General features: G+C 47.5%; 1 protein-coding gene across 7 annotated transcripts in view; it reads right to left on the bottom strand.

Annotated features, from left to right (window-relative positions):
- ARSG (arylsulfatase G) overlaps positions 1–26,413 on the bottom strand; it is a 1,970,563-nt gene extending 1,944,150 nt beyond the window's left edge. For 5 of the 7 annotated variants that reach the window (XM_085617292.1, XM_085617290.1, XM_085617297.1 and 2 more), the window contains exon 1: positions 25,331–25,644. The gene's annotated coding sequence lies outside the window, so the exon portion shown is untranslated. Of the gene's footprint in view, positions 1–25,330; positions 25,645–26,207 lie in introns of those variants that run through there. The other 2 variants (XM_085617295.1, XM_085617294.1) reach the window with 2 other exon arrangements.
- Positions 26,414–26,859: the final 446 nt, after the last annotated feature.

The following is a 26,859-nucleotide window of genomic DNA, read 5'->3' as shown; positions in this document are numbered from 1 at the left end:
GGGTTCTGGCTGAACAAAACTGGAAGAACTTCTGCCCTCTTCTGCCCTCTGAGATCGAACACTTTCTTTCACATGGACATCCCTGCCAAAGAACGAGTTGAAATGCAAGTGTTCAACAACCCAGCCAGACCCACCTTCTCTTACCTCCGGAAACGGACGGCCGCCACCCTAACAGTGGCCCTGTCCGTCATCAACATCACTGGATTTGTGTGCCTCGAAGGCCTGGGGGCGCAGCTGGTGGGCCACAGCTCCTGCCTCATCACCCGAACATTGGACTCAGTTGATCCACCCTCCTTTGTTGCCTCCCCGAATATGTACTTAGTCTGTGGTACTAAGGCCTACACCTGGCTTCCGAAAGGTTGGGGAGGCACCTGCTACATCGCCTTTGTCCTTCCTCCGACATATGTGGCTCCAGCAAACCATCACCGACAGAAACGTGCCAAAGACATTGTGCAAGCCGACTCCACCGGAGCACAGTTCATGGACGCAGTAAAAGGACTTGTTCCACTTTGGGGTCCAATGGCAAACAGCCGCGCCATCCACCACTTAACCCAGGCAGTCGAAACGGCGATGAACATTACGGCTGGCGCCCTCGCCAACAACACCGCCGAGCTCCAGGCCGTCCGCCTAGTGGCCCTTCAGAACCGCCTCGTTCTAGATGTGGTTCTGGCTGATCGTGGAGGAGCATGCCGCATCATTGGGTCCAGCTGTTGTACCTACGTACCGGATAACTCACCCTCAGTCTACAAAGCAATTGAACACCTCCACAGACTTTCCGCAGAGGTTCATCAGGAGCAAGAAGAATGGTCACTGGGGAGTTGGTTTTGGGACACTATTAGAAATTGGGGATGGAGGCTGTTCTCATTTATCCTAATACCAATTGTGATACTATGTGGATGCTGCTTGGGGATTCAGTGTCTGCCACCTTTATGCTCGCTTTTTATGAACTGCATCTGCCCTAAGACTTTGAACTTTGAAGCAGAACGAATGAAAGCTCTGTATGAGATGGAAGTTCGTAGTATTATGGGGATAGATCCAAACTAGACAAGCTGGCGAGACATGTTAAAAGGGAGGACTGTGGAAATTTAGCTTGCAAACTGAACATTATCTGCGCCATCTTGTCTCTCCCCAGCGCGACACACAGGAAAGCGCACGGCAGCCATTTTAGGCACCCTGGTCTCTCCCTGCTCATTGCCGATCGCCAGCGCGTCCCCCTGGCGCTGCAAGCATCCCCCCGCGCGCCGGCCACCCCCGCTCTCTCATACACGGGCCATAAACCCTCTCCTTCTGCGCGACCCTGCCATAGAACCACATCCCACGCCTGACCGACATCCCATACATGGTCATGCATCTCTTTGATAACCCCCTTCCTCTGCGCCCCATTGTCCGAACCGATCCCAGGCCATCACCTAGCCCTGCGGATGCAGTTTATTACCCCTACTGTAAGGGAAACACCCCACATCAAAGGGATTACAGTAGATCAAGGCCCCTACCCCCTGAGACCCGGCCGGTCGCACACACCCCCGGGAATTGGCGGAATGTCCAGCTGTGTGATAGCCATCTCCTACTGTGGATAGGGTGGGGACTTCCACTGTAGATAATGTGTGGGAACGAGCTCGAAGTGGGGATTCCGAGGATGTTCTTTCATGTTCCAAGCGATCTCAAGAATGTGCCATGTATGATAAACCTGCAATAAAGTCATAAACGTGTGTATAAGAGACCAGGTCTCAGAGATGCAGTTAGAGCACCTCGTGACGATACCTTGCTGTCTGATCTGATGTGTTCTGCTCCGACGGAATAAAAACTTTGTTTCCTGCCTTCCAGTCTCCGGCGCCTGCCTCTTTCATTGGTAAATTATCAAATGGTATGAGAGGCGATTACCGCCGGGCAATACTTGAAGGGTTATCGACTGAAACTGCCGCTACCATTTAACAGCTGATGGTCGCACTCACTTTTTTGACCGTCCTGAGGTGGCCGGGGACTGGTTGGACACTTTGTCTGGGGGACATGATCGGGATGGGATGGGGGCGGCGGGAGGAGAGTGCCCACCGGACCGGGTATGAGGTATTGACACTGGGGCTCATTCCTGATGATGCCACCTTTCGGCCAGGCTTAGGGTCTCTTGACTGTTGTGTCTTGTTTCCCCTCCGTTGGAGGTGGTGCTGTGTCTCGAGGGGGTTCTCTTTCCTCCTCTAGGGGGTCTTTGTAGTTTAGTTTACACAGGGGCGACAGGCACACTGCAAGTTGGGGGGGCTGTTTGGGCTCATGCAGGGGTGCAGGGAGGGGGGAGTTTTGTTTGGGATGTTGGGTTGGGGTTGGGTATTGTTTATTTGTACCACAAGGCAGAAGTATTGTTGTGCTATCGCTAAAGTGCTCTCTGGGGGGAGATTGATCGGTTTTGGCTATGATGGGGGGTAGGGGACTGAGCCTTTTGTCCTGGAATGTCAATGGACTGGGGGACAGGATAAAACGGGGAGTGGTCCTGCAGTTCTTAAAACGAATTTCACCCGATATAGTATTTCTGCAGGAAACACACCTCATTGGAAACTCCTTTCGTGCCATGAACAGACGGGGCTATCGCCTTGCAGCCCACTCGGGCTTCACATCTGGTTCGAGGGGTGTGGGCATTATGGTTAAAACCTCGCTCCCGTTGGAGGTTGATGAGGTGCTCCATGATGATGGGGGACGATATACGGCTCTGGTGGGTAGATTGGAGGGTAAAGTGATTGTTTTGGTTTCTGTTTATGTCCCGCCAGGGTTGCAGACAACTACTTTTGCTGATTTGGGGCGCCTTCTTCTTGGCCTGCCGGAGGGGATTCTAGTGGTTGGGAGGGATTTTAACGCTGTAATTTCCGGAACTGAGGATCGTCACCCTCCCAGGGATCTCCCCCGTGCCCAAGCTTGGTTATCTGGCCTCTTGGATACCCTGGGGCTGGTGGATTGTTGGCGGCTGAAACACCCTACGCAGATACAATACACCTTTCATTCCGGGGCTCATGGTAGTCTTTCGAGGCTTGATTATGTTCTGATGCCAGCAGCACAGGCAGGGAGGGTCGGGGAGGTACGACATCTGGCTCGGGGTATTTCAGATCACTCCCCGCTCCTGTTGCACTTCGACATTGTCCCGAGGGGGGAGGGGAGGGTGGTCCCGATTAATTCCTGGTACCTGCGTGACCCCACAATTCGCGCTGATTTGGTTAAATCTCTTGAGCGATATTTTGAAGACAATGTGGGATCTGTGTCGTCTGCGGTTTCTTTGTGGGAGGCGTTTAAGACGGTACTCCGGGGGAGGCCCTGTCCCTCATTTCCCATTCCCGGAGGCGCGAGCGGGAGGAGGTGACCCGTATCGAATCTGAGATAACTGAGTTGGAGGGTGATCTGGAGTGTGGGGTAACGGATGATAAACTGCATGCTCTCCGACTCAAACAGGCGGACTACAAGGCCCTAGTCACGGAGGCAGCCAGGGGCCTGAGTAGAGAACAACAGGGGCGACTGTATGATGTGGGTGATAAGGCTGGTAAATTGATTGCGTGGCTGGATAAAAAGGAGAGCGCGAATCGAGTTGTCCCGTCGATTGAGAGACTGGATGGTGTGTGTGTCACTGAGCCGGAGGAAATTGTTGAATGTTTCGCTGAGTATTTCCGTGGGGTGTATTCCCCGGTATCTTCCCGCTCGGAAGAGGATTCCCATGACCTGCTTAAAGACATTGCGCTGCCTTCCCTTTCGGAGGAGGATAAATTGTCGTTGGACGCGGCCCCGACATCTGAGGAGATTTCCCTCGCCATACGTTCGGTCGCCTCTGGCAAGGCCATGGGTCCTAATGGCCTTCCCATTGAATTATACAAATTACGACCGGATACGCTGGCTCCGCATCTCCGCGCTATGTTCCTCGCGGCCCGGTCGGCGGGTTCCCTCCCGCTGGACCAGCGTCTTGCCACTATTGTGGTTATTCATAAGGAGGGGAGGCCGCGGGATCGGGTCACGTCTTACAGGCCCATTTCGCTGTTGAATGCGGAGCCGAAAATTCTCGCCAAGGTGCTGGCTAATCGGCTGGTTGGCGTGGTGTGCGATCTGATCCACCAGGACCAGTCCGGCTTTATCCCTCATCGCAACACCGCGCTTAACTTGCGGCGTCTGCACGGGGTGCTCGCGAGGGTCCCGTTCATACGAGAGCCAGCCATTTTGGCGTCCTTGGACACCACTATGGCGTTCGACACGCTTGAGTGGCCATATATTTGGGCGACGCTGGCTAAGTTTGGGTTTGGCCCGGGATTCATTGGCTGGGTGAAACTGTTGTATTCCGGACCGCTGGCGCAGGTGGCGGTGAATGGTAGAGTATCGGCGCCGTTTGAACTGGGCAGGGGCACGCGGCAGGGCTGCCCGCTGTCGCCGCTCCTTTTTGCGCTTGCCTTGGAGCCCCTGGCGGAGTGGCTGCGGTGGCACCCTTCGATTCGTGGTCTCCGATGGACCCCCCCCCCCCCCCCCCCGAGTATGAGGATCGCGTATCCCTTTACGCGGACGATATTCTTTTGTACCTTGCTTCCCCGCGCAAATCACTGATCGTGTTAGTGGATGTGTTGCGTTCATTCGGCCGCAACTCCGGCTTAGTTATCAACTGGGCTAAATCCTGTGTGTATGTCCTCTCGGGGGAGGCTCCTATCCTTCCGCGGGGTTGTCCTATCCAGGTTGCTCCGCAGGGATTTAAGTATCTGGGTATCTTTATTACCCTGGACGCTGCGGCCCGATATAAACAGAACTTACTCCCCCCCCCATCCAGCGCCTGAAGGAGAATGTGGCGCGTTGGAGGCGCTTGCCGCTCTCGCCGCTTGGCCGTGCGGCACTGTTTAAGATGATGTCGTTGCCACGTTTCTTATACGCTTTACAAAACACGATGGACGTCGTCCCGGCGCGCTACTTTCGGGAGGTGGAGGGTCTGCAGCGCCACCTGTTTTGGGATGGGAGGCCGCGTATCGCCCTCGCGAAGCTGACGCTCCCGTGGTATGACGGGGGGGGGTCGCCCTCCCAGACATCAAACGGTATTACTGGGCCTCCCAGCTGGCTGCGATAAACCACGGCCTTTATGGGCCCGCCCTTAACCCGGCTTTTGAAATGGACAAACTGTTACTGCCGGGTGGTGACTATAATCGTGCGCTTTACTCGACATCGCTCGACGCACGTTTGACGGGCCCTACGCGGGTCGCGGTACGGGTGTGGCACGCGGCAAACTTGGCTATGGGGTGGAAGGATCGGTTGACCCGGGCGACGCCACTGTATGCATCTGAGCGACTGGGCTGCTTGTGGACCTCGAAAGGCTTTGAGAAGTGGGACATGATAGGCATCAGCAGGGTGGGCGATCTCTGGACGAGGGGGGGGATTCAAAACGTTCGATGTGCTGCAGAAGGAATTCCAGTTGCAGGACAGGGAGTACTTCCGATATGTACAGGTTCGTCACGCGCTGTGTTCTGTATTCCCGGATGTTGCCTCCATCCCGGAGTGCTCCCCTCTGGAAGATAAGAGTGCTAGATGGGCATGTACCGGATGGCACTATCTCATTGATTTATAAAAAGCTCATCAACGATCGCTCCGGACTGCTGACTGGCCTTCGTGAGGCATGGGTCGCCGATGGATTGGAGCTGGATGACGAGGACTGGGTGTCTGCGGTGGCCTCCCCGAAAGAGGTGGCCATACCGGCCCGCCTTCGCTTCGTCCAGCTCAAAATACTCCACAGGGTCTATGTTTCAGGGCCGGGTCTGATGCGTATGGGATATGCCGTGGATGGACTGTGTAAGCGTGGGTGTGGTTTGTTAGGGACCTTTATCCATATTTTGTGGGAATGCCCGGAGGTGGCGCGATTCTGGCGTGGTGTACATGCGGTGTTGCAAGCGGTCACGCATGTGGCGCTGTTTCCCGAGGCTAGGAGATGTCTGCTAAATGTGTGGGAGCCGACTGATTATACGGTGCCGCAGACGTGGTGGGTGACTCTGGGATATATGGTGGCCAAGCGTGACATAGCACAATTGTGGGGCTCCCAGAGGTCACCAACGGTTTCGGTGTGGAAGGACAACATGGATTGGTGTATGTTTCGGGAGAAGTTAGTGTATGTGGCGAGAGGTAAGCCTGGGAAATGGGTGAAGGTGTGGGGCCCCTGGAACTCCTATCATGGCGGGATTTGTACCCCGCCGCTGACGCCTGACTTGGCAGTGGCCCAGTCTCCCTAGTCTGCTTGTCACCTTGGTTCTGGGCATTGTGTCTACTTTGTTTCTGTCCCGGCCTGTCCCCCCCCCCCCTATTCCTGTGGATCGGTAGGGTCCTCCCCAGGGGAGCTCATAATGCTGCTTTGACTTTTGCTGCCTTGTGGATTTGTTTGTGGTTTCTTATAAAAAATGGAACCGCCATTTGGGGGGTCCGGCCTGTGTGGCCGCCAACGCTTCCCTCGACTTCTGGGACCTTTTATCACTTGCCGCTTGTGTTTAATGACTGTATTTTATGCTCTCACTGTTTGCTAGCGGCCGGCCTGAAGGTTGTAGGCCCATCTTTGTATATCTTTTGCATTCTGTAATAAAGGTTTCCAAAAAAAAAAAAAAAAAAAAAATCCCTCTCCACACACCAGCAAATCCACGTCTGCATTGCCAGTCTATACATTTTCCTAGTATCTGGTGCCCAGGACTCCTTAATGAGATTCGTAGCTTCTCGTGAAAGTCCTGGTACCTCCCAGACAATTCTGATATTCTCCATGCTACAAGTCTCAGCTGACCTGTCAAACCATTTTGTGCATCTCTCCTGTTGGACCTACCAAAAGTTCATGAAATATTGGCAACAGAATTGAAAAATTCACCAACATTTCTTGAAGTATTGGATACCAAACCTGGGATTTCCAAAGTGGAGTTATTAACACAACTGTCTCCTTCCACTTACATACCATCAAAGTTACTCGAGTAATCATTGAAAAGGGACGAAAGCATATGGTCCGAGACCCCTCGAATCCGGTCTGAAAGTATCTATCCCCGCTGACTTAGTGTCTGGACGTTAACTGAAAAATCTCCTGTTTGCAAATAGGTCCACCTGAAATGGACCCCAAAACGTCATCAACTTCAGGATTCTGGAGATGTCAATAGCCTAACAAGTAGAATGCACAAGGAGAATGCAGTTCCAGCAAATTAATGGATCACCTACGTAATAAACCGTGATTGGACCGTGATAAAACGAGGGATTCTGAAGGCACTTGATAACAACTTAGAAGATTTGGAGGAGTCTCGAATGGTAGTCTGCAAAAAAGGAGATATTAAGCATCTTGAAGGGCATCCGGAATTTTGGAGCCCCTGGACCAAATGGATTATCGGGTAACATCATCTATGAAGACCAGGAATTTTGGACACCTTATATGCACAGCCTATTCAACGCATGCATCTCAACATCAACCATCCCGGACTCATGGTAAGGCTCCATCTTGCATCCCATACCTAACAAGCATTTACAATGCAATAGGTCTCGCATTTGCGAGAGTTTGAGCTATTGGCATTGTAAATGACGATGCCCTTTAATTATGTGTTTTGAAAAACTGCAAGTGGTGCGTAAACACGAACTTTGTACTTCTAGTCCTTGCTTACGAGAAGCAAGGTTGGAGATAACAGCGCCTTTTTTAATGGCAGCCTTGCTTCTCATAAGCAAGGACCAAAAGTACAAAGTGGGTATTCACGCACCACTTTTAGGTTTTCAAAACACAAATAAAAACCATTGTCATTACAATGCCAATAGCTCAAACTGTTGCAAATGTGAGACCTATTGCATTGCAAATGCTTGTTACAAAGGGCCCTTGAAAGCTCTCTGAATCCACTGGCAATAAAACGGCACGGGTTTCAAACACAGGCCTCGGTGGCCGAGTAATTGAGAGCAGAACCCGCAGTGCACTGACATATGAGTGAAACCGAAGCTCCTCTGCCAAGATAAACCCGCCCGCAGAACTGCACCGTAAAGCTGAGAGAGTCCATCTGTCCGGGCGCGCTCCTCCCTTCCTACCTACCTCCCTCCCTCCCTCCCTGGGTGCAGCAGTCCCGGGGCTGGGCCTGCGTCATTATGTGAACCTGGCCCTGTGCCGTTGTGTGACCCTGGGCCTGCGCCATTGTGGGACCCTGGCACTGCGCCGTTGTGGGACCCTGGACCTTGCGCCGTTGTGGGACCCTGGCCCATTGTGTGACCCTGGGCCTGCGCTGTTGTTTGACCCTAGGCCTGTGCTGTTGTGTGCCCCTGGACCTTGCGCCGTTGTGTGCCCCTGGACCTTGCGCCGTTGTGCGCCCCTGGACCTTGCGCCGTTGTGCGCCCCTGGACCTTGCGCCGTTGTGCGCCCCTGGACCTTGCGCCGTTGTGCGCCCCTGGACCTTGCGCCGTTGTGCGCCCCTGGACCTTGCGCCGTTGTGCGCCCCTGGACCTTGCGCCGTTGTGCGCCCCTGGACCTTGCGCCGTTGTGCGCCCCTGGACCTTGCGCCGTTGTGCGCCCCTGGACCTTGCGCCGTTGTGCGCCCCTGGACCTTGCGCCGTTGTGCGCCCCTGGACCTTGCGCCGTTGTGCGCCCCTGGACCTTGCGCCGTTGTGCGCCCCTGGACCTTGCGCCGTTGTGCGCCCCTGGACCTTGCGCCGTTGTGCGCCCCTGGACCTTGCGCCGTTGTGCGCCCCTGGACCTTGCGCCGTTGTGCGCCCCTGGACCTTGCGCCGTTGTGCGCCCCTGGACCATGCGCCGTTGTGCGCCCCTGGACCATGCGCCGTTGTGCGCCCCTGGACCATGCGCCTTTGTGTGACCTGGGCCTCAGCAGTTGTGCTCTCCATCCCCTTCAAGCCTTCCCATGCAAGACCTGAGCCCCCAGTGGCCTCTGGGGTAGGCCTGCGCCGTTATGAGTCCCCGGGCTCGGGTCTGCGCCATTATGTGCCCTGGACTGGGCCTGTGACTTCTCTTCTCCCTGGGCTGGGCTTGCACCGGTGTGTGAGCCGGAGCCGCCGCGCCCTTTGGGGCTGGATCGAAGCCACTGGAACCCCAGCTACACCCCCGCAGTCATGTGACCCTGGCTGGGCTCGGAGGTCTGCGCCACTGTGTGACCCTGGGCTGGGCATGTGACTCGCTCGACCCTGGGTAGCCGTGGGCTGGGCTTGCGCCATTGTGTGACCCCATCCCTAGTTAAGTTTATTATAGAAAGAGAATAGGGAACCAGTGAGTGCACTGATTGTTGAAAATATTAAAGAGTTCCCAATGTTGCGAAGCCTGATTGAACAGTGCAGGTGTGTATGCGAATATATGACCCTCTCTCACACATGCACATACTCTAACATACAAGTATGGCGGAGCAGCGGGGGCCTAAACAAGTAACTCGTTGCTTCACTCTGGCACTTACATTTCTACCATTAGCATCGAGGCACTTTCTCAATCTGGCTGCCCTTTCATATGATGGGCGTTTTCATCGGCCTTTTGTACTTGGGTGTGTGTCTGCAACGTTAGTTGCTTTTTAATGCAGAAGTAAATTAAGTTCAACCCTATTCAAGAACTTTGTAGTGGGACACAAGTCTCCTCCGAACTAGGTGCAGATCTTGCGAAGTCACGACATCGTGGTCTGCGGCACCATTAAAATATGTGTGGCAGAAAATAGACCAGGAACGTACGGCAATATTTTTTTTTCAAAAATCGACAAATTTCGGGGGAAAAAAAAAATCAAGACCTTTTTGTATTATGCTCTTGAATGCCACAACCCTACAGAGAGCGTGAGAGTGTACGAATGTGTGCACACATTTGCATGTGTGTGACCGCATGAGTGCTCCTGTGCCACAGGGAATACGTGCAAATCGCTTTCCGTAATCCCACCAGTTGTAAAACATGTTTATAGTGGCATTAACTGCTTTACTCGCTGCGGAAATGTAACGTTCAATTGATTATAAAACTTTTATTAATTGCGACATCACATCCATATCTTGGCCAGCCATCGCATCTCTTTGCACGTGTGTCATGCTCATAGCAGTGCAACCAGGGGCACGTGGTCATGTGCAAGGGCGGCGGCGTCCGATAGTTACACGTTCAGTTTGCTCACATTGATCGATAAGTGAGATTGATGTGCGACACAGATCCAGCCACTGGGGGCACAGCGCGTCCCATACCTGAAGCCCCATGCTCTGCTCTGTAACCAAGTGTGCAAATTGGACAAATGGGGCCTTTTGAGGTCTAATTGAGCGTGAGAGAAGGAGCTGCCCACGTTAATAAGGTCTGAGAGAGCTCCCTTGTCATGCCTTCAAGAAACCCCCCCCCCCCCCCGTCCCTATAAAATCACCACTCACGTGATACCTCAGAATCAGTCGTGACAGGCGCGCGGTGCCCGGTATCAGGAATTTTAATTAGTTCAACAATTGTTTCTCTCAATTGATTCACCACAGGGGCTGTCTTTGAAGGCACGGGGGTTTCACAGGTAGAGCACACAGGGTCACAGTGTCGCCTCTGAGTTGCCGAGCAGACGATGCTGGTTAAAATGCAGGCTTCACGAACCAGGTAAACACACCCAGTGCAACAGCCGCACGATTTTAGTACAACGTAGGTAAATTAATTGCAGGGTTATGTTTTTGGGGCCAGACGGGAATCCGTTAGACAGCTCCCGTCCCTGCCTCGTTTACACATCTGTCCGGTGTTCGGGCCTGCACAAGGCATGAGTAGGATACCGCATGTGTGACGCAACAGTGGTGCCCAATGGAACACCTCAAGCCGGTTACACCCCCTTGCCTCTGGCTGTGGTGCACATAAAATGCCTGATCGGTATGAATAGGGCCTTGTATATACACATCACCTAAATAATGCAAAGAACTTTCTACAAGCAAATGCCACGAAGCCCAGAGTTCTAGAATTTGGTCACAGAATTAAGAAACATCAGTTAGAATGGCAATTAGGCCCTCTAAGGATAAGTATCACCAGCAAGTAAATTGACCTAGGGTTTGGTTGACAGACACAGGTAAATCCACCAAGTAGGCCAAGGCACTGGCAGACAAAGCAGCCAAGACAACATATGCACTTTGCAAACATAACGTGTATTTGCAAAGCGGACGTACACCAAGGCTATTTTGGAACTGAATAACAGATGTTTATTGGAACCCAACTCCATGGTACTCATTTTATCGACCTCAGTAGGAAGAAAGACTGAGAGGACCCTACAGTGGATGCATTAGTCCACTGAGCCACCAAACCCGGCAAGTTACAAAATCACTCAGCAGAGGGGAATCAACGAGTTCTGCAGGCAAAATTGCTACCAACGATAAACTATGGCCACCTTGCCTTCCCTGGAATGCTCACGAGCCATTCGAACACTGCCACACAGCCGCATACAGGAAAATATTTAACATTCCAAAAACTACTTGGCGCACACTGATCCGGCTAGAGTTCAATCTTGTGAAGATGGATATTGAATGTAAAATGATCTGATCAAGTGTCACCATCGAGTGTCCAAGGCGGATCCAGATTCAATGAGAGGTGCATGATATTTCAGAATAAAAATGCAGCTGGTCAAAGTGTTTGAGTAGTGCTAGAGATTCATTAAACTTGTCCCCAGAGTGCATAACAGATCCACCAATCACTATGGACAGTCTAAAGGGGATAGTAAATGCGCAAACAAGCACATATCAAGGGAGCAGGACTCAGAAAAAATTAGAAACACCCCAGGCGCAGTGGGTCTGGTTAAATTGAATGAAGACACCTTTTGCCAACCATACCTCAAAGCCGCCCCGGGAAGACAAGCCCTACAGAACATATTGTGGACCAGGCTCCTAACTCAGCCCATCCATGAATATAGGGTCCACTTGAACATTCCTGCAGGTCACTGGCAGGGAGTCTATGCCAATACCATTCTGAGACGGCAATGCATATTGTTTGCTGTTGCCCTACATTGCTGCACTAGATGCAGATTTACCCAAGAACACTCTTTCTGCAGAATGGGATAAGAACTTGCAAAGAGAAGTTGACCCATATCTACACCACAGTTGTGACAATGGAACTAGCATGGATTGGCTAGGTCTTTGATGAAGTTAGAAGACTCCTTCGCCACGCTTGCCCACCGAGGGGTCCAGACACTTTAAAGCCCTCCATTACCACAGTGTGAAAAGTAATGATAGCCATGACCTGATAATTTGGCTTACTATGTGGAAAAAATCTAACAGGGCCCTTCGCACTTTATCATTACGTATGCCTATTAAGACCCTTTTGACATAGCATGTGGCACTTTAAGCAAATAGCTTTCCCCCCTACGAGTTTTAAGCATGTGTGGAAGATCTCCATCAGGGTGATCCACACCATGTCACTATGCATGCCTATGAATCATTTTATGATTAAGCACGTGGCACTTTAAACAAAAGCTCCCCCGCCGCCCCCCCCCTCCCGAGATTGGGCGTGATAAGGTATGGCCTGACACCCTGCAACACTGCACGTTACTGCAGCGTGCGTTTACAAGGCGCTTTGCTATTATGCAGCACCTCTTTCAAATAGTTTGGTTGCACACAGCTGTGATGGTGCACAGATTTTAGAATTGAGGCTTGTACACCCGTCAAGTCTCGCACGCTTGTAAGGTATCCTGGTCCGGCATGTGTCATAGCCTGTGCATTAGGGCATTCCACACCTCATTTTATGCATGCAGATAGCGTGCTCCTGTATGTTTACCAAAATTACATTTGATAAAGTTCATTACTTCTGGGCTTTAAATTCCTGTGCGGCCAATTTGTTTTTTTTTTATGTAATGTGTACACATTTTTTTTTTTAACTCCTTAATGCGGTTGTATACACTATAGATGACTGACTCCATCAACTTCAGGAAAACACATCTGTTCAGAGTCCAATCACTCAAGTCCCTGAAATTCCTCGAGAACCCATCTGCCTCCACATTGCTCAACCCTAGTATGTGCTCTGCTTGCACTGAAATATTCAATCTCAAGCAATACTATCAGAATAACTCTGAACTACTAGCCAAATCCGCTAGATTATCCAACCTTGGACCTCCGAACTTGTTGACATGTCACTACTGAGACATTGTCCATCCATAAAAGTACTGAAAATGTTGCCATGTTTTTCGTAAAACTCCTTATCGCAAAGGACCCTGCCAATAGTTTTTAACAGTATATGTGTACCTGCTCTCTTCTTCTGACCATATTCCTTCTGTTAGTACTGCACCACAACATGCTCCCCATCCTGCTAAACTTGTATCCGATTCTATAATCAGCTCAGGATTCTCTCCAAAAATAGGTGTCTCATCGCACAACTCTGTATTCCTTAACCACCAACCATGTTCCTTCGTGGCCTCCTCTGTAAGCACAACTTCTTCTGAATATTTCAACCCTGCTCTCAACTGTTGCGCTTTCAATCTCTGAAGTGCTCGATTAATTCAAAGGCCTTGAAAAAAATAGCTTGAATCATTGAAGATAACAGTCCTGCCACTCTTGCCACCATTCTCAAAGATTTTTTTCTAAACTCAACACCTTTCATATTTTCTCTCTCATCCTCTCTTATTATTTCCTTTGGCAATTTCAATTACCCTTCTACTGTATTTATCATAAATCCTAAAAACGGTCTCCTGACTCTGAACAAGACACAACTTCTCTCTGCTCACCATGATACCCGAGATCTTTCTACAAGGACACTGCCCTAACTGTGTATTCCACTAACTTTGAGCTCACCTGACCCATAAACAGTATGTCGTCCAGATATATTATTAGACGCCCACCCTATACCCTTAGAAATGTTGCCACCGGCCGAAGTACCTTTGGTTAACACCAATGGGCAGACAGCACGAATGGCAAGCAAACAAACTTCCACATTTTTCCAACCCACCTGAACTGCTGGAATATCTGATGGGGCTCCGATATTGTAATTGTCAAATAGGCATCTTTCAACCCCAACTGGGTCAACAATACCCTGTCTGCAATACACCTTCTAATAAGTGCATGCCTTCCATCTTGAAATAGTGGTACTCCACCCCAACGTTCAGATTTCTCAGGCTTATCACTAGTCTTGCACACTTGTCCTTTTTCTCTACCAGAAATATATTGCTTACAAATACCTTTAAATCTTCTCTTTTTTTGGGGCAGAATAGCTTGTATTTTTGTTAAAACCCATAAAAAGCATACAAACAACATATCATGCAGTACAAGAAAAATATTGTCTAAAACATTTCCAATTCATCATGTATTCGTTAAAAATCGGATGAGAATAAGAACAAGTAAAAACAAAAAAAAATTGTGATGTTAAATCTACATATTAAAATTTCAGGCCCTTTTCCTTGCATACTAAGTTTACAGCAAAGGGGTATCTGCTAAGACAGAAAATTAAAAGCGGGGACGTATATGTTTTTAGGATTCTTAGTGCTTCCAAAATTTCCTGATCTCCATGTTACAACAAATTGATTTTATCCATTTCTTTCTCAGGGTGGCGTAAGCACAAGAGAATAGCATATGCGCAAAATTTTCTTCAGTGTTTAGAGTGCCTAATATACAGTAGGCCTCCCCTGCGTCAATGAAGATAACCATCTGGTCGTGTTTGATTTGATTTGGAGGTTGTCAAAAATGGAACTTCATGTACAGTGATTTTGCTAATTGTGATTGTACTACATTCAGATAGAGTTCAAATCCAGGGAGTGGTTTAACACAAAGAAATTATGTTGTAAGCCTACCTGCACTGGGACTATAAAGACCACTATTTAGTACATTCTCCCAGTAAGAATGTTTCAAAACCTTTCAGAGAGCTGTTAGGGGATTAGGAGCATCCCAAAAACAGCTCAGGCCAATTTATAAAGCCAGGGTCGAACGTGACAGGAACAGAGGAATCTAATATGGGAGATGAGACCCAAAATTTAATTTAGACCCTCTTTGGAACATGCGAGTTCTAGTGTTACCTATAAACGTCCCCAAAACAATGAAAGTCTCAATGCAGCTTGATGTTGTACTCTCCTAATTTTGATATCTTGATAAACTGGTAACGTGGGTGTATGTATGGGTAGGCAGAGTAGCATCCTTACAAATTTGTTTTCTTCTATGGTGAGGGTGCCCAAGTTGTCCCCCGCCCCCCACAGTTCTGCCTCGTAATGGGCTGCTGATTGTGCCATATATTTGTATACCTACAGGGTTGCCGACTCTGCTTTGGATTTGCTGATTTGGCATTTTTTTTCAATGGGAATAGAGTTTTGCAACAGGGCAGTTTTAGATGCGTTTATATCTAGTTTCCAGTACAATTTGGTATCTAACGTGATGCCAAGGTAGCTAAAGTTGGCTACATACTCAGATTGTTCATTTTGGGCAGTGATGGTTTTTCTAAAGGACTTGTGAGTTCTTATGGCCATGTATTTTGTCTTGTTTGAGTACATTTTGAGTTCTTTTACGGTACAATAGTCATTAAAGCAATCTAGCAGCCTTTGAAGCCCCTTTGGTGTCTGCTAAAAAGAATGGTCCGCTCCTAATATCGGAGAGTTGTGTTTGCAATGCTGCAGGTGTTCCACAACATCATTAACGTATGGCGAAGAGAGGGTGGGTGCCAATACACATCCCTGTCTTACTCCCCCTTTTAATCAGTATTTCATCCGTGAGTTCGATCACAGGTGCCCAAAAAACTCAGGCGTGATTGTCTTGGTGGAGTATGATTATCTGCACCAGGAGATAGTCTGGTACACCATGGGATTTAACAAGGCCAAAAGGGAGTTCATTAGAAAAGGTCGAAGGTGGCTTTCAAGTCAATAAATGTTATGTACAGATGCCCTCGCCTCAGTGGAATATATTTCCACGCTATGTATAGTAGCCTAAAAATCTGATCAATCATACTTGTTCTGAATCCCTCTTGGTAAAGTGAGAGGACGTCGTTTTCATCTATCCAGTTATTAAGTTTACATAAAATCTGTTTAGCATTGACTTTTTGTAGGGTGTCAATTAAGCTAATGGGTGTCATGGTCACCACGAATAGGGGGCGCGGCCTTTCACACCAAAAACAAACACGTACATTCCCTACACTAACCCCGGTAACATGCACGTTTGAATGATGTGCGATTGCAGAATGAAGGTCAACTTGCCTTTTCCCTGGGTGGGTAGACTACAACCCCCAGAAGTCACCATTCCAGCCGAACAAGTACACCTGTGCTAGAGAGAAGCCGGAGTATTTAAGCCACTCCTCTTCACCGAACCGGTGTTTGTCAATCTGCCAAGAAACCGATCGAGAGCCTCTTGGAGCTCCTACCCTGTATCCAATCAGCGTTTCCTAGCGGAAGAGGTGCTGGAAGTATTCCTGCATGACACAACCTCCCGACTCCAGACTTAAGCGTTAGCGGTGCCGTGAGCCCAGCAGTATTGAAAGCGGAGCCAGCAGTATTGAAAGCGGAGCCAGCAGTATTGAAAGCGGCTCGTGCCTTCAGAAAAGTCTTTGCACCCGCTCGCCGCCTCCCTCTGTACCGGCTTCTGGACGAAGCGCTAAGTGCTTCAACAGCAGGCTGGGAGGTGCAGTTTAACTTTCGTGCTTCACGTTCGACCGCACGGACTGCTGCGGTGTGGAACGCGCATAGTCTTCAAGGTATTGTACCACTCGCATGCATGGAGTGCTGTGGTGTGAGCGGAACCGCATTTACTTTATGAATTTTGCACGAGATTTGACCTGCACAGTGTGTGTGGTAAAATACAGCTACAAGCCCTAATCCCATAGCGTTAGCACGCACAGACAGCTGCAATGCTAAAAGCGTACTGTCTTTAGAGAGGGCTGATTGCAAGAGAAGCGCCAAGGGCCAGTACATAAAACAGTGTGGCATCATTTCATCCAGCTTCTCATCTGTGGAGTCTCAGGAGGAGCAGAGACACAACGCTGTCTAGTGCCAGCCTAGTTTATGCCAGTCAAAGTGTTATAGCTTGCTCTCTCTTTTGTTGTGGCACGCCATTTCTCTGGAGTAGTTGCTCCTTATTTGTCTACAGGAACCAGCCCTATTCTGCTGGTATCCCTTCCCTCCTAGGCTCATGGGAGTGGAATAAATGTGAGTTACGTATATGGAATGTACACGTTATGGTTAATGTTTACTCATAGGCTTATTACCTGTTAATGCATCATTTTCATTTCTCTCCACTTAATACAGGGTCTCCAACTACAAGGTGTGCTTCATACCAAGAAGTAGGAATCGGAGAGGCCTTATCGTGGCGATTTATTATTTTATCCATTTCCCTGTGGGTGGTCTTGCAGGAGAGTTCTTATATCCCCCCTCTGTGAGGCGGCGCAGGGTGGAGTGGGGAAAACGTAGCATCACTCCTGCTGGTTTTGTTCCGGTAGGTTAGTGGCTTGTGTTGCCTGCTAACCTGAAAATGGATCTGAAATTGACAGGTTCTTGCTGGTTACCCTTTTTAAAAATAGGGACTATTTCAGCTCCTCTGCACATGTCGGGTTCTGGAGCCCCTGATGCTACTGCATTGCAAATTTACCTAGTGTACCCATACTGGTTTGTCGTGTCTCAGAAGGTCACCTGGTATTTTGTCAGGGCCTGGAGCATTCCCTTCCTTAACTGCTTCTATTGCTTCCCTCATCCAAGCTAAAATACGGGGCGTATGACGTAACCCAGTTTGTTTCCAGGTGGCTTGTCCCATGTACGGTTTGCTTGTCATTGATATGCAGCTGACTGGCAATATCAGAGTTTAATTGGGTTAAATGCCTACTCCATGAGCCAGGGTCCATATGAAGCTCTAGACTTGAATTTCCAGTTTGCTGCCAGCTTTGCAGCATGTTCCTTAATTCTGCGATGATCAGGTCATTCCAATTTGACTTGTCCCAAATCCTTTTAGGCTAAGGCTAGTGTTTTCTTATAGTCTGCCCTGGTGTCTCTAACTAGTTCTATATTGTTGGTCTTCAAAGCAATTAACGGTCGCCCCTTTGCCACACAACAATCCTTGGTGTACCAAGGGTTGTGCAGGGGGCGCTTGGAGGTGCCGGTCGGCTCATGTTTGGGGGATGCTTGGTCAGGAACAGTTTCATTTTCTCAACTAAAGAGCAGTGTATTTGCATGATGGGAATGTCCCAGGGAAGATTAGATTTCATGCAAAAGGGGATAGGGCATCAAAGAAGATATAAATCTCTGTAATGGTTTCTGGCATATTCTTAATAAGGGGCCACTTGAGTGACCTGCGATTATTGCTAAATGCTGGTTAGAGTTGGTTTCTGGTCTTATGCAGCACCCAGGTCTCGTAGAGAGTTCCTGGTACTTTTAGACTGAGTGGGAGATGGTCACCGTCTTCTCTTTTATTTACTTTGAAATAGACCAGGCTGCCCCATAGTTTAACACTAGCCATTATAGTGAATTCTGGACTTAGTGGCACATCTTTTGAATGAATATGCGCTTGTCCTGTCGTATGGCATCCTACCATTACAGGCTGCCAGCTCATGCCCTGAAACAAAACAGACTAATTGAACAGCGGTTGCTGTGCAAGGGACTGGGGGGGGGGGGGGGGGGGGGGGGGGGCACATCAAAATATGGAATGCCTCTCACCATGTCCTCATACTCTAGGATAGGTTCTAGCACCACAATTTGTTGGACTTTACAATTGAAGTCGCCACCTACAATTACTGCCGACTCGGGGATTATGTAGCCAAGGAAATTATCTAACATTTCTACCACTGGGGACTCTATGAAGTTTGATCTTGGTCTAATGTAAATATTGAGAAGATCTACTTCTACTCTATTTTGTCTTTTTATCCTTATACCAATCTTCTCTTACTTCTACAATTGCTCCTTTTGTCACCAAATCCAGATCCTACCCGCTCAACAATTCTGCTAGTTCTTTATTGAACCTTACTATTTCTGGGAGATGTAGCTGTACTGGTTCTTCCACAAATTCTATGTTATAACCTTGTACCGTTTCTAGCACCCAAGGATCCCGTTACCAGAGTCCCTTTGTTGAAGATTGAGCACGTCTGTTGCCCAATTTTATTGGGGTAACAAAAGGGTCTATTCTTACCTCCACAATTTCCTCTCCCTCTAGCTCTTTGTTTCCAAGAGTAAAATCCCCACTGCTTGGTATGAGGTCTGGTACTGAATGGGCCTATAATCTGTTAAAAATGAGGCTCTTGCGATGCCCTGACCGTGGCCGGGAAACGACCTCTCGTTTGCCCAGCCTAACCAAAAACATGCTTGTCAAATAAGTTTTTGATCTCACGTTGAGCCTTTTGTAGAGAACGAAATGCCCCCACATACTTCGACATCACTTTAATAAATTTGTCACCAAATAACTAGCAGTTATTGGCCAATTCCACCAATTGTGTGTTCATCTCAAGAAAAAATACTTTTTCTGCGCTCAACTGAAATGACCGCATTCCCTAGAAGGTAAACTGCCCTCTGTATCTATTCTTTCAGTTCCTCTACATACAAATGCTCTTTATTCACCTAAGCCTCTTCAGCCATACCAAAAATGTTAGTCAAGAATCCAGTGAGACAGCCTCTCCAGACACATTCTCAGGCCTTTATCCTATGCGTTTCTGGGATCTCGTCGCCCTTTGCCAATAAATGCAAGAATCATTGCATCCAAATCAGGCGTCATCATTACCTCATTACTCAAAATTGGCCTCGGACACTCTGATGTCAAGCGTAGCCTTAAATCCTGTGCTATTTGTTTCCACAGCTAAGTTTGTACATATTTAGCAACATGTGCTGTTTGGGACACTTCTGATGAAAGCAGCCGTTTTATTAACATGGGATCAAGCATAAAATGCCTCAAAAGGGTCTGTCAAAGTTCCAGTTTCTCTGCTCTGTGTGCTTACTAACTGTTCTGATGTCTGGACCACATCCCTTTCCTCATTATCTGAATGAAATTCAGAAGAACAGCTGAGTCTACTTCTGCGCTACCAGAAGATTCATCACAGTGAATCACCAAATGTCTTCAAGCATGTTTTACATTTCACTACCATGTTTTGTGCGTGCACAAACCCCAGTATCTGCCTCTGCAGATTTCCTTCTCTTTGCTTGAGTCAGGTTTGAATCAATTTGTTTCCTTCTTCTATTCACTTTTCCACCTATGCTGCAGTGATCCTTTACCAGCCGACCAAAATATCTCCACCTCTAACATCGTACTCTAGTCCTGAAACATTGCCTCCAATGTTTTCTCTATTTTATCATCAAGGTAACTGGAAATTTTTGGTAGCATATGATTTATTTTGGCCTCTAATGGCATCACTTTTTTAGCACCAGATTTTGTCATTCTTAAACAATCACCTTTCTCTCCAGCCATATAAGCAAGTATAGTTATCACTTACTCTAAATTAGAATCACCCTAAATCTCCATTCAAGAAGTATTTACATTTCACAGAAATGTTTTACTTAAACAATCTCTAAAATTAAAACTTGCCCCTTTCCTCCAAACTGATATACTCACAATCTCCTCAGCTGTTCGTCAACTGCTATTAATAACCGCTGAAATATCCCAACCTGTCAAACCAAGTTATAAATCCACTTTGATGAGAATGTCCCAAACACCTAAAATGGCTGCCCGCGCATCACATGATATGCGAGGTGGGCGTGCCGAAACTTAAGTCTTGTCTTCATTTTATTTTGCATAATTGCGTTTCACACCTCTAAAACACAGATTATGGATTCACCACTGATAAAACAAAAGGAGCCTCCGAGATCCGCTTAGTATGCACTAGCTCCTTAGGAGGCTCCGCTCGTCACGCAGCCACAAAGGAATCCTCACGCCACAGCCTGCCTCATGAGTTCCCAACAGCAGAACTTGCCAATTTTAACCACATTTAATGCAAATAATTTTAAAACATTGTTTTATGTGTGACAATAGTAAAATTAATCAAATAAGCTTACATATGTCGATATAAGAATAATCTCACAACTACAATATTTATATAAATCAGTCATACAGCCATAGTATATTGTCAAACAATAATCCACATGCAACTACTCAAATGCTGTTAAATGCTCATTAACAGCAACAATCTTAAAAAGTTTATTCTTTTGAAAGTAATTAAAACTCATTCTACATACAGAAAAACTGTACTTATCGGCATGAAGCAGCAGCAAAAAAAAGGAGATGGCTGGGGGCTCTATCCTTTTATAATGTCGGAACTCTGTTGTTAGTATTCTAAATTCTTTAAAGTGGCTGCTGTAATTGGTGGCAACAAAGGAGATTGCAATAATTAGCCTCAGGTATTGCCATAAAATCCCAGCACGCAAAATGTTGGCTACATAAAACATCATTTTTTTTTTTTTTACTTCACTGCAAAGAGGATACACACATCAAAAAAATTATTTTGGGATTCTCTTTTAAACCCTCTTGATATATTTTTACATGACCAATGTATTTAGATTTGTATATTTACTTTCTATTGTTTAGAAAATAGCTTGTTGCTGGATTGATATGACAATCCTTTTGATAACTGAAATCGTGCTCTAGCCTACTAGTGCTCAGTCGGACTCCAGGTGCAGCTATTTCTCGGATTTCCCCATATATTCTCTGGGTTACCCACCTCTACAACTTGCAAGAGAAACAGTGGCACTGTCAGTGAAAGAAAGTACCATTCACTCTTGTACAAGAACTCGTCAACTTGCTCCATTTCATCAGGGGGAACTTCCGCCAGGGAAGTTGTTTTCAGCCAACAAGGAATACTAGCCATGATGCTGCTTGTAATATCACACTGTTAAGGAAAATTAAAAGAATAAGTGTGCATTATGAAATTCCTGAAAAAAATAAGGCATGTGAAAATCATCCATTTTGCATGGAAAAATGTAAAAGCTATGCTTCTGCTGCTAGGGGTACACCAAAAGTGTGACTATTTAAACAAACATTACCAAAGCCAATTGGTTTCATATTTTAAAAGCTATGCAGACCTATTGACTTTGCTCATGTTTTTTCTGATGCTGCCCTGCATCAGTGAAAAATGTAGTGCTGCATGTGCGCGTCATTATGCCAAGGAGACCTAGCTGGATGAAGTATATGTGTGCATGTATCACTAAACATGGACATATATGGTATGACACATCAACCAGTTTGGGCTTGTAATACAGGCCAGAATTCCAACATGGCCGATAAAGCAGGAGGGCAGCGCGCTAGTCTACCGTTGTAACGTAGACCATCAGTTCGACATTGTGGCAGTAGAGGGGGGCCATCGGGTCAAATAAAGACACCACATGAAGTATGGAAGCCATTTCCAATCGGAGCGGACTAAATGAGGTAGGAGCCTGGAAAGGAGGATGACAGCATGAGGAAACTGAATCAATCGAGGGAGCAGACTGACCACTCGGAGGACCTAAAGATCAGCAGGGACAGTACGTTTTGGGACTACCCACATACCCTGCGCTATTCCCCTACGATATCAGTACCTGGTGGTTACATTGAATGCATGAGACACAATCAGTGGCTAGGAGCCGACTCGTGCACCATCGGTGGCGGTAGCACTTATCCTAAGAGTGAATTGGATAACTCAGGAGTTCTTTTGTTGTGTTTTCCCTTCTCTGTAGGCAGATGTCCAATTAGTATGCTTTCTGGGCCACTGTTGCTGGAAGAGAGCACCTGTCATCAGAACCGAAGGAGACATATGCCTTCCAAAAGAAATGTTAACATATCTTTATATTATAATCAGTACAATGAGAAAGCAGAAGTGAAAATAATAAATAATAAACAAGGTTTAAGCCTCACCTCGTGACAAGTCGTGTCTGACATACACCTTACAGGGTTGCTTTATTTATTGTTCCACAATGGCAGACATCTATCTAGGAGCAACAAATAAAAAATGCAGGACCCCTACAGCTAATTGCAGCTAGTAGGACTTTTTTTTTTTTTTTAAAGTACAACGTATAGAGTGTAGGAGCAACAGAGGAGCAGGTGGAAGTGAAGGGGTGACAAGCAGCATGAGGAGCTAGGGGACGGTTAAACATTTTTATAAAAGCCAGCAGGGGAGTAAGAGAATGGCTTTGGAAAGAGGGGGTGAGCAACAAGGAGAGCATGGGGTAAATTTGAGCAGGGAAGCAGCACATAAGAAAGAGAGCGAAAAACAGATGGACTCCTACGGACTGCTAGAATAACAAGCGTTGGCATAGCCAATAGGTCTCGCCTTTGGGACCTTATACGTTTTTAGCCATGCAACAGTTGATGTTATTGCACCAAGGATATTGTGCTGCACCACTAAATACTTATAAGGTCCCAAAAGCGAGACCTATTGGCTATGCCAATGCTTGTTTTTCTTAGTATCAGCGTAATGCATTGTAATGTCAATAAACACGGGAAATACAGTGTCTAGCTATGTACCCGCCGACACGTCTCAAGTTTTTGGCACTCCGAAAAGTGGGCACTCAAGTGTTTGTGACGGGGGATCCCTAAGAAGTTAATGGTGCTGAACTTTTTTTGGTGCGCGACAGTGTGAGGGAAGTTTGTTTGGCGGATAGTATATGCTTCTGACCTGCTCACCTAGGGAAGCGTATAGTTCACTGATTTTTTTTCTTACCGGCGATTCGCGTTTATTCCTTCGATTTGCTCAGATTTGAAGTTACTGATTTGTATACTTATATTGTTACTGATGCCTAGCGATTTTGCATCACGTTTGTAGGGCTTTTACAACAGGATGACTACCTGTCCGTTATTTACATGGACTGTGATTTGGTACTATTGCCTCTTAAATGTATATATTACGGACATTGTTTATCTGTAATTTTAAAGCTACTGAGCTGAGGGGAGTTTGCCGACAGCCAACTAATGCTGGAAATGAATGGGATCCAGTAAGGGAGGGGGAGGAGTGGGTGAGAGAGGGGGAGGAAAGCCAGCCATGCGAGGAATGCTAGAAACAAGGATAGCATCTGTGCGCGTGCATGCCATCACGAAAGCAGGCATGTAGGCCTGAAAAAAGCCACTAGGTTAGCACTTCCAAAACCTGCTTACTAGAACTGTCGCCAGAGCAGCGCTATAAGCGCTGGCTCAGGCGAGACCGAAAAAGGAAACCATTTCCTGGAAGCAAGCAGTGGAAAGACACAAGTCACCCAATCGGACAACAGTAAAGAAGAAATGCTCCAGAGGCGGCACAAACAAAGAGGAAGAACACAAGCCATGGAACAAGAAGCAGGGAAATGGCAGATCAGAGAACCAACCAATCAAGGTTAAGGGGCTAAACGAAATTCCACTATATGTATATATGTTAATGTATTAGTAACAATAAGTCTTTGACAACAAACAGCTGAAACTGTCAGCGCGACCCTAAAATGTAGGGCCTTGAATGTAAGCAGCGAAAGGTTACAAGTCATCCAATTAAAAGTACGGCCAAGAAGCTATGCTTCAGGAGGAGAGGAAGGAAAGCCATTTAACAGAGAATAAGTAAATTAGTTTGACAAGAATGCTAATCAGTGGTAAACAACGGTCTAACACAAAGCCCACTAGAAGTATTGATATTGTCCACAACAGGTCTTCAACACCGCACATCTAAAAGCTGCCTATAGGCGGGTCATAAAAACAGTGGACTCATGTTTTGAAGGAGAAATATTAGAGGGCTCTAAGAAATTTGTACAAATCCTCCTGTTACAGGAATGTTCAATTTCAAAGCTGCAATTCCGTAGAACTGGAGGACCGGTTTAGAGTATCAACGTCGGTTCAACATCCTGTGATTCTGGGCAAATCACTTAATATCCCGTGCCTAAAACAAAAATAAATGTGTCCTTGTGTAATTTAACTGGTGCTCCAATACCTTTTGGACAAGTTTACGCAATGTAAAATTGCAACAACAAAAATTATCTTGCTTCCAGTGGCTTGCTATAAATCCTCCAGCGCCGGCCACCCTCAAGTAATGGTGGGCTTTACATATAGGTTAACATAACATCCACAATTTGTCCGCTAAAAGCACTAATGTATTCAAAAACACCTATCATCCCTCATGTTGCTACAAGTGTCATAAACGATGTGGGTAACTACACAAGCACCTGGACTGAGTGACAGATGTGCGCAAATACCAATCTGCATGTACAGGTATCCGCACGTTATTAAGTGAACGGAAATAGTTATTCCTCCCGACCCACAAGCTTACTGCCCACGGCAGTTTAGAATGCTGTTCTTGGACCCTAATTTTTTTTTCGTTTTAAAAGGGTAAATTTCTGAAAATAATATTACGTAGATAGTAGTGTATCGCTCAGCTCGTTATTAAGTGCCACACATCAATCAAACAATTCCTAAATGGAGGTACACAGCAAAGACAAACCTCTTTCAACAACGCACCCTACATGGCGTAGCTTACTATCCGTGTAGGTAAACACTTCCACGCCCCACAAGCGCTATTCAAATGTCACAATACAACACCTTTCAAAAGTCACGTTAAGCACAATCCGAAAGTGGAAATACTGACCAGGGCCTGTTTGAAACCTTCGTAGCCCTGCAGGCCAAGTTTCCTAAAGCGCTCCTAAACTGCAGGCCATAATTGACATAGTCGCTGCCGTTCCTCGCCAAACTGCCAGCACGAGAAGTTTCTTTTCCTCCCTCATCAGCCGCAAAGCAGGAACTGATATCGCCCCAACTCACAAGTCGCCGTTGTCCTTCAGTCGTCTTTCTTCAGATGACGGACAACCACTCTGATAATGAAACTGGAATCTCCTGGAGGACTCCCCCTTTTCCTTACTGTTGGGAAAACTCATTGCACGCTGCCTGGCGCGCTACCACGCGCGCGGCTGGGCGACGCCTGTCTTCCGGAGCAGGAGGCGGGTGTTTCCGGTTTACAAACGGTTTCGATAATAAGCGGGTCGTCTTTTTCGGAGCAGATTATATGTCTTTTTATTAACCGTTTGCATAGTTTCCTTGGAAGTACAGCAAGAGTGATGCTCATAGAACCACCGCTTACACCGCCTCCTAATTCTTTCAAAAGTTTTCCTTTGCAGTTTTATATAGCGCAAACTCGACCAGTATCAGAGCGCTTTACATGAGCAAGTTGCATTGGCGCTTGCGGTGTCTCTCCGAGAAGTGCATTCTTGGGTCTTGCATAGGCAGCGCTTGTGCTGTCTGTCACTTCGAGACATGCTTGTAGTATGCTGCATATTGTTATAAAGCTCTCTTGCTGGTAGCGCGAGGTGTGTCTCGCAGCTCATGTGTTTATTTGATTGTAGTTCCACAGTCGGGCCCTGAACGATGCGTGCCAGGATTCTGCCAACATTAATCAGTTGAGGGAGATCCTGGTACGCAGCGGGGGCGCCTGGCTGTGGGTGCCGTGATACCAGAATACATTTTCTTACCTTACCAGATTGCCTCCTCGTATTCCCTTACTTCATTTGGCGACAAGGACAAAGGACGAATCAACGCATCCGGCACCCAGCATGATTTATACAATTTAAATATTTTGGTTTTTCATGAGCCTTCTCCTCATTGCTGCTCCTCGCTCCTGCTTCATGTGACAACGTCTTGGTTGATTTCCGGCGGTCCGCTTCCTGATTTCCGGACCGCATCTTCAACTTTCGAGGTGATTACGTCAATTTCAGGGACATCGCGTCTCCAACGCTCTGTTACATAGCAACGAGGGAAAGCCTCATCGAAGCCAATGCTCCTTGCTCATTACGCTCCACGTAGGCGTATCCTAACAACGGAAGCAAGTGTAGAATCGTGGGCCTTGGGAGGGCCTAGGGGCATGCACACAGACACGGGACACACAGTATAGTTCTAGGGTGATCCTGGAGTGATCCCCGCCCAGAGCCCTGGGCACTTTATTAACTACATCACGTGGTCTCCGCAGGGGCGAGACCATTCAGCCTGTTTCCCGTGACGGGGGTCTCTTTTGCTAGCACTCCCCTGCTTACAGCGATAGGTGTGGGCTGGCCCACGTCCTATCGCGACATTACATTCCTCCCCAACCCAATAACAAACAACACAACTGGATAACTTTTACAAAAC

This window comes from Triturus cristatus, chromosome 7 (assembly GCF_964204655.1).
Source record: "Triturus cristatus chromosome 7, aTriCri1.1, whole genome shotgun sequence".
NCBI classification, from domain to species: domain Eukaryota; kingdom Metazoa; phylum Chordata; class Amphibia; order Caudata; family Salamandridae; genus Triturus; species Triturus cristatus.
The sequence above is the reverse complement of the archived record's forward strand: the minus strand, read 5'-3'. Positions and strand labels throughout refer to the sequence as shown.